The 12,055-nt window shown below is 44.0% G+C and overlaps 1 protein-coding gene across 1 annotated transcript in view; it reads left to right on the forward strand.

Annotated features, from left to right (window-relative positions):
* The first annotated feature begins 859 nt into the window (after positions 1–859).
* LOC146350123 (P2Y purinoceptor 8-like) overlaps positions 860–12,055 on the forward strand; it is a 32,938-nt gene continuing 21,742 nt past the window's right edge. Inside the window, exon 1 of the mRNA XM_084844287.1 lies at positions 860–909. The gene's annotated coding sequence lies outside the window, so the exon portion shown is untranslated. The remainder of the gene's footprint in view (positions 910–12,055) is intronic.

The raw sequence follows: 12,055 nt of genomic DNA on the forward strand, positions 1-12,055 counted from the left end.
TTGCATGTAGTATTCCCCACCATGCATATGAATGGACGTCCCCAAGGATGTTTCTAGTTATACACTTTAAGGCAGGGGTAGTGGGTGTGCACCCTTTTGGGCACTATGGGCACATTTGGCAATTTGTGAAACTGACATGGGCACCACCACAAAACAGCAGCCATGGGAGGTGTGGCTAGCCACAAATGACAAGTAACTTGCCCAAAAGAATGAATACAAGGCCAAGATGGAGTCTGAGCCCTAACAAACTAAACAACTCCTTTGAACCCACACTTTTCAGCAAAAACAGAATTAATTTATTTTTAATTTAAAAAAAAAAAGTGGAAAGGGTAGGACATCTTGGTGGGTGCCAAGAATGATATTGCCTAGCCCTTTCTTAAGGTTTCTTAAGCCCTATTAAATGACAGCCACTGGAAATGATCAGACATCCATGCTAAGTAAATACACATCTGAAGCCACCCTAAATCATTTCTGACCAGATGTATAAAGGCTCTCTCACCACCTTGAAAAGTATTAGGTTTGCTTTGCTCCATCACTCTTGTACAGGTAAAAGTTAATTTACCCATCAGCTTCCTTCTTCCTAATTTGAAATTGTACCAAGCACTCTGATACCTCTGATAATCAAGATTCTGGGTTTGTTTGTTTATTTATTAAATTTGTATCCTGCCTTTCTGCCCAAAATGGGGCTCAGATGGTTGGGGAAAGGCTCTGTTTGACAGGAAACTAACTAGACTGGAGTCTTGAGTTATTTGTATCAGCACACCAGCGAGGAAACAGTTAATCGTTACAAAATATATGTGTATGTATGGTCATTTCCTGAGCTACAAAGTACTACCAAAACAACATCTTATAACTTACTTCCCATCACATGTAGCTCCTGCATGCTATGAATTGCACACACCAGAGCAGGTAATTACTTACTTCTTTGTCATCTTTAGTTAGAATATTTGTATTCAATGAAATATGGGTAATTTTCATGTTCATTATTTGATTCTAAATCTTGATACCATGAATTATATTGTACCTACTGATATATGACCATCACTGATAACTTAACCAACTACATATAAATTGTTATCAAAGCAGTTGATATAGCAGCTTGCAATCAACAACTAATTGGAAGAAAGGAAAGTGTGTTATTAAGTAGTCACGACTATTAAAATTAAATTAGCAGCTGATGTTCTGGTGTATTGTATAAGCACGCTATTTTAAAGTGACACTGCATTTTAGCTGTAGCACAAATGAAATCCTTAATAATGTTTCTGTATTTGAGGCAGACACATGATGTGATGTTGTGGAGTAATTTTGAAATTGCTGTTCTGTGGGGGTGGGGTGGAGATGGTGGGAGGGGGAAGATCACCAAGTATGTAAGAGTGATTATCTTGTATCTTTATCAGAAGAGGAGGGCTTTCAGTCCCCCGTCACTATGAAAGCTGAACTGAAGCTTCTAAGGGTACTTAACCCCCCCCCCCCACGGTGCTTGAAAGCCAGCTATGCTTGTTGTCTTTTTTATAGGGTGAGACAGTCTATTGAAAATGGTTTTTTACAGACGTCTCTGGTCCATCCTCTGAAATGTAAAATTTTGCACAATTGCTGTTCCATGGAAATGTTCAGGTACTGGAAAGTTTGTTCCTTACTGCTCTCGAAAGTCTACACCATTATCTATTTGTAATGTTTTAGTATTTAGCCACCTTGTTTTTATCTTCTTTCAGCATGATTGTTATTATCAGTTGTATAATATGTTCAGTGTACAGAGGTTAAATTGTTGGACTCGGGCCAGGGAGGCCCAGATTCAAATCTCTGCTCGGTCATGAAGCACCTTGGGCAACTTTAGACCAGTCACTATCTGTCGGCCTAACTTGTGCAGGGTTATTGTAAGGGTAGATTGGGAGGCGGCAGCAGGGCGTTGGGGAGAATCATCAGCTCCTTGCCAGAAAGATGGAATAATTGTCTAGTACATTATTATAATAACCCAACCCATGGCTGCACAGGCTGGATACAAGCAATAATTTTTAACAGGCTTGAAAGTTGTTTTGGGAGAGTTTTCGCTTCTCATGATATACATGCACACTCTTTGCCATATCTGGTGAATATGCATACCGGCTGGTGTTTATGCCCATTCTTAATACAACCTGCTTTAACCCCAGCGTGTACACACATTTCTTGGATCACATTAGTCACCTTTCAGCAAACAGCTTTTGCCAAGTTTTGATACAAACCAAAACTTGCTGTACTTCTTGCCTATGTTGCTAATAATGCCTTCATCATCTTCTGCAATGTATTTGTAGAGGACCTAAAAGAACACCACCTATTTCTTTTTTTTGTTTTTCTAATATAGCCTTGGCTGGCATGTTCTTGCAAACGGGGGAGGGGAGTGGCAGGTGCAGTGAGTGTTGTGGGAAGACTGTGATTTAACCATATATGCAGTTTCTCTTGAATGAGGAGAGTTAAAATATTTGAGTATGAATCATGTAAACGTACAGCTGCAGGAACCACAGAATCAACTTCTAGGCAGATAAAGATGGAGTAGTCTTAGGACCAGTAGCTTGAACCCATGTCTGGATTGTTGGTTCATACAGGTCCTCTAAAAGAGGAACCAGAAGAAGATTATACTTCTTTCATCAGGAGTAATATAATTTTTCATACTTCATGTGGTAAGGAAGTTCCCACCAATAAATCTTCTGTAATATTACTAATATGGAGATTCAAAAACTGCACTTCTTGTGCGTGCATGTCTACTGTGTGTACACGGGTGCAAGGTAGATACATTAACACACGTACTTCTTCACACAAACATGTGCCACACATACACATGTAACAACCAACTCAGGTCTTAGAGGGCCTTTAACCAGAAGTGTGGCATGGCAACAGCAGACATATGCACTATGCTCTTACTAAAATGGGGAATATCGACTACTTAAATGAGGAAATTAAGTCAAACACTTGTTCAAAGTCCAGAAACAGGAACTTTATTTTTTACAGATATTTATTCAGAGGAGAAAATTGGCTTGGTTAGTATACCCACCCCCTAGCATATGGGTCAGTATACCAGTTCTAACAGGCCTAAATTAGAAGAAGATGAAGGTTGGGGGAAATAGGGCTGCCAAGTGTCCTACTTTACAGAAGACAGCCCTCTGTTTTGGAGAGCTGGCAGTCTTCTGTTTGAACGTGTCCCATATCTGACAGACCGTCCAGTCCAAGTCTGGTATAAAGTCAAAAAACCATCGGGAGGGAGAGCCAGAGGGGGTCTTGAAGTTGCCCATCCCTACAGTTAGCACCTGGACTACAGACTGAGCAGGCACACAGGTCACCTTGGTGAGGTGTCTTGAACTTCTATTTAAATTATAGTTACTATTTCTAAATTTGCATTTACATTTGCATATGCGAACGTTATGCAAATTGGTGTCCTCTTTTGGGGTGATGTGTTTCCTCTTTTTTTTTGGCAATGCCTAAGTGGCCAGCTTAGGGGGACATTAACTTTTACCAAATAAGGAGGAGAAGGTGGCACTATGGAAATGGTGGAGCAGGGGGTGGGGAGACTATGTGGCCACAAAAGCTGGGATGATAGTGAAAATGGTGGGGCTCTGGGGTGGAAATGGATAGATTCAGGAGGAAAGGTACAGAAATAGAGCAGGAGCTGCTATAATTACCTGACTTCAGAGGAAGGGGAACCCAAAGGACATCACTTCCTGGTTGGTTGCCAAAAATTAGAAAAATGCTCTGGAGTCGGACACAGACTGCCCTCAGCTTATTCAGCTTTAATACAGAATTAAAAAACAGGGCAATAGCCTCATGCCACTCCAGCCTTGCTGACAATGAGCTGTACCACGTTGTCCACAAACATCTCAAAGGAAGGCATCTGGTGACTGAGGAAACAGAGTCTGAACAGAGGCTCACCCATTATTAGGGACCATGGAGCCAACACAATTTCAGTTAAAAACAGATTTCGATGGAGTGCCTAGCCAATGGGGCTTTTCCTTTTTGTCCAATTACATTCAAAAACTTAAGAGTTCAGTTTGGGACTTTTTAGTACCCACTTTGCAGTGCCTCTTGGCTTCCTTTGGGCAGAATCCAATAGGAGGCTTATGCCGCCCATGATTCCCTTCTGCAAGCCATGGGTCCCACCAATTCCATTGCGCAAGCAGGACCCACCACTTACGCAAGGGAGATCTAGTGCTTCCTAGAGAAAGCCCCCAAATGAACGAGAACACTCATTTCTGGAAGGAGTCAGGTCAGCAGAACTCCCTTATGTGAGCTCCGTCAACTCGCCTCCTCCCAGAAACCAGCGTTTCTGCTAGTTTTGTGTTGCCTGGGAAGCACTAAATCAATGTCGCGCAAGTGGGTGGGGGCATGTGCGCAATGGAATTGGCGGGGCGTAGAGAATCAGTGAGGGCATAAGGGCTCCATTGGATTCTGCCCTTTGTGACCAGTTCCACCCTCTGAGGCTCAGAACTGACAACTCCCATATGTTGTGGTCCCCTTATCAAGCACTATAAGCTCGCATCCTGTGTTACACATGGAACCTGTGTAATTTTTGTGAACCGCCCAGAGAGCTTCGGCTATTGGGCAGTATAGAAATGAAATTAAATAAATAAATAAATAAATAAACCTGGCCCTGGACTCAATAAGGTTCTTTCTTTCTGGGTATATGGGACAAATGGATCTATCTGTGGCAAACAGAGCAGGAGGGCAGGGGAAGACATATGAGCTAGTCAGCTAGGTAGTGGCATGTTATCAGGCACCAGACACAGATAACAACCTTCTTTAATTTATTTAATCAAAAAGGAAGCACATTCATTCTACGTCTCCTTTGCCTCCACAGCAGTTTCAGAGCCTTAATACTAGAGTTCCTGGCACCACTTTGGCTGTTCCTTCTGGAACAAAATGGATTTTTGGGCCAAGGTGTCAAAGTAATGCCAATTAGAGCCATAACACACACTACCATGCCAGAGAGCCAGCATGTCTGGAGCTCCATGGTAACAGATGTGAGGCATGTGTAGGTCAATGTGTATTTGCGTTAAGCCACACACAGCCTACTGACCATATCCCAGTTCCCTGGCATCCCAATTCCAGCATAAATGCACAGCTAGTGCCCTTACATTGGCACCAAATCCCTAGCCAGCACAATTGCAGAAGTAGCCACTGATGCTGCTGCATCAGCAACTGTTTTGATACCAGTGTTACGCAAGGACACTAGGAGGGCTTCCAGAGGGAGTGCTCCTAGCACTCCTGATCAGAAGGGATTGCACAGCTATTCTGTCTTTTTCTCCTTCATGGATTTTCTGTAGTAAGAAAAAAGAAGGAAGAAGCAGTGGGAAAACACAGGAGCTTCACAAGTGGAAGGCGAAGTTATCTGGGCTGGGCCTCCCATAAAACTCTGTGAATGGGGCAGGGTGATGGCACAATAACAGCCTTGTCTGGAAGCACCCTAGGTCCTCCCTGGCAGGGAGGAAGTGCAGCAATAGCCTCTTGGCATGGCGTCCTAAGGGCCTTGGGAGCCTTGAATGCCAATACAATGATGCAGCTGGCTTGCATAGAAATAAGTCCTGAATGAGGGGTTTCTCAGGAGGGCAGAAATAAGCATTTTAGTTATGACTCCTCAAACCACAACAAAAGTATAATATGAGATTTCCTGCATCATCAGTGTAACTGGCCGATGAATACTTCAGTCTTCATTGTATAAATGAGGGGAACTCTTCAGTGAGTGCTCCTTCACACGGAGCTTTTATGCTGTGATTGAGATTGCTCCTTCAAGGAAGTTTGTGGGCTCTTTACATGATGCCATGACCCTGCCGTGACCCTCCAGGGCATCTCCTGCACTAAATGCCCTTTGTTTCATCTTTAAATAGATCACGGATAATGAGCTATCAAATGACCCCATTGTGTTCCGCTTCAGCTTCCTCTGTGAAAAGAATTAAAGTGGCAAGAAGAGGAGCGAGAACAATGAAAGATAATGGAAGACTCAGCTACGGGGAGAAGGAGGGGGAAGGGGGTGGGGGAGAAGGAAGCACGTGAAAAAGGGAGTTGTTGTGATCCTGCATTTAAAATGGAAGCAGAAAGCCTTGGTTTAAATGCAAAATTTTAGGCTGGTGTAGAGATGCCCTGATAAATGTCCACCCAACCCAGCAGTGATGTTGCTCACTGTGCTAACAGGCTATTCATGTATTTATTTAGTTAGAATTCTTATACCTTGCCCTCCCTCCAAAAGGAGCACAGAGTGGCTTACAATATTAATAAAACAAGGACCAATTAAAATGCAAAACAAATAATCTAACCTAAAATCACCCAAACCAATAAGTCAGGAGCCAAATGTAAATAAATAAAAAAGATCTTTAAGTAAGGACTGAGAACAGGTCTGTTCAATGTATATCTTTTCAGAAGTATTACCTCATTTACTGATGTAGGACTAGTGGAAAGAAAACATAATCCAACTTTGACCATGATTACATCACTAGATTTTGTTGCAAAGTGTGTGGGGGCAGACCTCAACTGCACTTGCTGTGTTAGAAACTATCAGAAGCACCATAAAACTAACTTGCATGTTACTTTGGACCAGCCTTCCCCAACCTGGTGCCCTCCAGATGTTTTGGACTTCAATTCTCATCAGTCCCATCCAGCATGGCCAATGGTCAGGAATGCTGGGAATTGTACTCCAAAACATCTGGAGGGCACCAGGTTGGGGAAGGAACCTAGCAACATCTATGTTCCATTATGATTCATAGAGCTTGGCTTCAGTAGCCTCCATGAACTGATGAATAGTTCAGAGTGTCAGATCACCAGAGATGTTAGACATAAAGGGGATCTCTATACCTCAAGTTTATTGCGCATTCATGGTTGCTCACTCACAGAATTGTGAGGTTCCATTACATGATGTCGTTGCTGTCCAGTCATTATTCCACTATTTCCTCCCACCTATCCTGTGTTTTCCTCAAATGGAAAAAATGGGGTATTTTTCCAGATATGCGCAAATGGAGCGCCATGTCCTCTCCGTGTATTTCTCCCCTAGCGTGAATGAAGTGCTATGTGGGGTTGCTGGGAGTGTGGTCATGATGTCGAAGGTGGTGATGAAGGTCTGATGGGTGTTCAGCCTTCCTGCACCTGAGCCATTTTGGCTCCTTGCCATTTTCAGCCTGCCTGTTCAAAACAGAGCGACGGAATGGCAGAGGGGCTGAGCGGCAGGGACTGGCCAAAAGCATGGAAGAGGGAGGTGGGGCCCAGGGAGATCAGGGGGGGGGCTGTCTGCGTGTCAGTCCCCATCCACCAGTAATGTGCAAGGGGAGGGAAAAGGGCAGGAACCCAGGAGCAAGTATCGCTGAATCTGGAGCATGTGTAATGTCTCTTCATGGAAGCATAGCGCTATGGGAATGGGCATCTACAGAGAAGGAAGCACGTGTAAAGGGAGTCAGTTGTGATCCTGCATTTAGAACAGAAGTGGAAAGCCCTGTTTTAAATGCAGGATTTTAGGCTGGTGTAGAAATCCCTGAAATCTGGCTATGTACCCACACACAACAATATTGTTCATTCCCAAACATGTGATTGAAAAAAGTGGGCCCCAGTTAATATGGAAATGGTATCTGAAACACTTTACATCGCCATAATTTAAGGTTCAAAGGAAATCCCCTCTTCCAGTCTGCTCTGTTTTGTAAGCTCTAATGAATTTGCAAGACTTATTTGGTGCAAGTTAAAGGCTTTGGTTGGCTCACACAGCTCTAGGGCCTGCCTCAGAGTTTCTGTCGAGATGAAAAGGTTACGTTGATACCCACTCATTCTGTAGTTTGAACAATTATAGCCTTGAATTATACAATATGTCATTTACATTTACAAAATCCCTTTCAGTATCATTTCAAAAGGTATTTAAACCATGATAACTAATATAATCTACAAAAGTTTGTGATTTCAAGAGTTTGTAACAGGCCAGTTTTAAGCATGTACACTTGAAATAAGCCCAACTGCTTAAAATGGTGCTTACTTCCAAGTAGCTATGCTTAGACTTGCAATCTTAGGTTATAATTCTATGCTCACTAACTTGGAGTAAGCCTAATTGAACATCATGGAATTTGCTCTGAGTTAATATGCATAGCATTTGGTGTCTGGACGGTGCATATCTTCCAAGGTATTGACATGGTTTGCATGACATCGTGCAACTCGTTGTGCATTATTTAACCAACAATGCGTGACTACACCCACGGGCGCCATTTTGCATATCCAAACTCCGCTCGGGGGTTGTCATGTCATGTGAACCTGGTGTGCATGAGTTAGGCGAGGATTAAACAACCTCTGCATAACCCATGGTCATACACACTGACACATACACACACAAACACTGTTCTAGGTTTATGTGATGGTTGTTTAATCTTCGTATAACCCACGCTCACCGGGTTAGCATGACACGACAACTGCTGAGCAGGGTTTGGATATGCAAAATGGTGGGCTGTCATCACATGGGAACCGGCCCATTGTCTGTTTACTTATAGTGTACAGCCACCGTTACGTAGCATATCCATTTACTAGCTAGGCAGGTGACATGGTCTGAAGGTTACTTTCAAATTTCTGCTCCACTGTTTGTATGTGGTTTTAGCGATGCACCCTCCGATTTGCACTACCCTTTGATGCAAATCATTTCAACCACTTCCTTATTTTTCATGCCTTTTGTTTTCTGCCTTGAAAGTCTACTTTACACCACCGTCCTTTCAGGGCCAGGTACATGCAGTTACTGCATGAAGGCTGTTTTAAATCTCTCCACTTGGCAACTGCGTTCACATGGCAAGCGATTTGCATGCAGCGATGCCTCCACAGATCAGGCACTTCTCTGCATGATCCCACTGAACTGTGAAAATTAGGTCTATGGTGCTGTGGAGCAGCCTTCCCCAACCTGGGGCCCTCCAGATGTGTTGGACTACAACTCCCAACATGCCCCAGCCAGCCATGCTTTAATGTCACTGATGTTCTAGACCAGGGATGGTGAAACCTGGGGCCCTCCAGATGTTGGACTTCAACTCCCATGAGCTCCAGCCAACATGGCCAATGGTTGGGAGTGATGGGAGTTGTGTCCAACAACATCTGGAGTGCTGCCCCCTCTAGACACAGTGGCAATCAAGCAGCTTGATTGTGGGCTGGAATCTCACTTGGCCAGTTTCAAACTGGCCCACCTAGTATCCTCTATTCCTTCTGCCAGGCTTCACATTCATTCATCTATTTAATTAATGTAAATGTAGATAAATGCAGTTAAAATGAACTAGTTTGTCATCATGACTGTTACTGTTTTAAAAAGATCTTCTTTGTTTCTTTATTACTATCCTCCTTTTTTAATGTATGTATAGGGAGAAAAATGGAAGTTGGAAAAGGCACCCAGAAATAGAATACTATTACAGAGAACAAATAATAGGAAATAAGAGAAATACTGGAGCAAACATGTTCTAGTTACTGTCTCCACAGCGAACTTGATTATGGATACATTTTGAAGAAAACTTAAGAAAAAACTAGCCACCTTTTGCTCAAATGTATGTGTCGGTGATCTAATCTAGGGGCAGGGAACCTTTTTGAGCCAGAGGGCTGAACTGGTTCTGTGTAAGCATGTTTGGGGGCGCATGCCAGCAGTGGGTGGGCCTGCATCCCAAAGTGGGTGGGGCACCCACTGTTGGCATGCAGCCCCAATGGGTTTGCCCACACACACACACACACACACACACACACACAAACACCCCCATTCACTTACATAGACTCACTCCCATTCACTCACTCACACGTCATCCCTCCTGCACTGCAATCAGGCTTTTAAAGTGTCCCTTTGTGGTCATGGAGCCTTTTAAAAGCCTGATTGCAGCAGTGGAGGAGCAATTCTTCAGTGGAGTGACGGCACTGGGGAGAGGAGGAATAGCCCTTCTCACCGCAACAGTGACACCCCCCCTGCACACACACACACACACACACACACACTCAGATGCAAACTCTCACACACTCACAAAGAAACCCATTCTCATGTACAATCTCACTCATATTCACTCACTCACATCCATACGCCAGCCCTCCTCCACTGCAATGAGACTTTTTCAAAGTCTCCATTGGCACCAAAGGAGGCTTTTTAAAAAGCCTACAATGCAGCAGGAGAGGGGTGATTTTCGAGGTGGGTGGGTTCAGGGTTGGGGAGGGCCAGAGGTTTCCCATCCCTGATGTAACCCTTTTTGTTCCCCTATTATTAGCAACTTGACAGTTGTTTTGTCTCATATGCTGTGCAAAGCACAGCCTCTTAAATGGAATTGCACTAAGTCCAGGACTCAAAGGCCCTCCACATCCTGACCTGCAGGAATTGTCAAAGCCCATCTTCTGTGCTGCCATTCTTGGCACAGTTCAAAATGCAAATTGTGCTCAAACAAGTTCGCCCCCCCGCCCGCCGTACTTTCCAGTGCTTTCTGTGCGGTAACACCAAGCCTGACCACAATTTCTGTACACACCCACATTAAAAAAATTACATCTGCCAGAACAAAAGCCTGTCCTTTTTCAGTCAATGACTTGCATCACAGAAGTTTGCATTGTTCCTGCTCCCATCCTCTGTTGATTATGTTACAATATGAATAATTTGTTGGCGGGACTGAACAATCCACATAAAGCGATCAGAAAGCAGGCTCCATACATTCAGTAGCAGGTGGGCAGGCAGGGGCAGGGGACATTTGTTCAAACACTGTTATATGGAAATATATTCATTTCCCCAATTTATTCCTCTGGAAATACCTACAAAACCAGTGAAGGATCCACCATTCATCATTTGGCACATATAACAGTCACTGGGACAGAAAAACAATGGCTTGGAACCTAAGTTGCTCTTCCATTCACACAAAGGGGGGATTCCATCCCCCACGCGGTTCCCAAAGGTCTCCCACCCCCCAGGAGTAGGGGCAGTGGCACTTACTCATTGCCATGAAGACATGCATCACTAAAAAAGAGGACAAAAGATTTGCATAAAATTTGCTTGTGATAATGTACCTGTATAGATGCAGATTTAGGAACAAATGCTATCATTTAAGCAGAAGTACAACCCATCCCATTGCAGTGGGGAAGACGGTGACCCCGTCAGCTTCCTGCCTGCTCAGTCAGCTGTTCAGGTGCTCGCTGTGAGTGGGCAAATTCCAGGCCCTCCCTGCTCTCTGTTCTTATGACGCTTTAACTTTAAACCAGAACAGCAGTGAAGGCTGGTGGCTCCGATGTCAGTGGGGCAGTGAATCCACTCTGGGTTTCAGTCAGAACTCTAACGGAGCTATCCAAAGTGCTGAACCCTATCCCCCACATGGGCCACCAGCCTGCACTGCAGAACAGCCCTTCAGATAGAGGACACTTTCAAATTGAGGACTCTCCTCTCTAAGGTAGGACATGTGGCCACCCTATGATGGAACAGATTTTCAGGAACCTTCCATTCATAGAAAAGAAGTTAGGATTCAAGAAGCTAATATCTTTATTAGCACCAAGCTATGTGTTGTTAGTTCTGACAGAGAACATGGTGCTCTTCAGTCCTCCTTTCTGCAATCCTATGTATTCCCTCTGACCTCACCGTTTACCATTTCCCCCACCCCAGAAGCATGTGTCTATACATCTGAGGTAAACACTCCATGCATCTGATCAAGTGTGCAGAGTCCACAAAAGCTTATGATGTCATAAATGTGTTCATCTTTCAGGTGCCACAAGATTCTTTGTTGCTTTTGCTGCAACTGACTAACATGGTTACCCCTCTGGAAAATGTCTCAAGTTGGTACTGGAGGAATCCCTTTGTGTAGTAAAGTTAGAATCTTGCTTGGGTAAAAGATCTCAGGTTATACAGGGGTGTGCTGGCAAATCACAAGTTGCGTCTGGAATCACTTATGGAATGTGGGGAGTGGGGAGGAAAAAGTGATCTCTTGTTAGGATGATCAGGTGTCCTACATTATAGCAGAAGTCCTCCATTTTGGAGAGCTGGTAGAGGACAGTCCTCTGTTTGAAGGGCTGTTCTGGTTTAAAGATAAAAAGCCATAAGAACAGAGAGCAGGGAGAGGCCTTGAAGTTGCCCATCCACAGTTAGCACCTGGAC

The sequence above is a fragment of the Heloderma suspectum genome, chromosome 3 (genome assembly GCF_057233095.1).
Source record: "Heloderma suspectum isolate Gila_16-S chromosome 3, 16-S_ref, whole genome shotgun sequence".
In the NCBI taxonomy this organism is placed as follows: Eukaryota; Metazoa; Chordata; class Lepidosauria; order Squamata; family Helodermatidae; genus Heloderma; species Heloderma suspectum.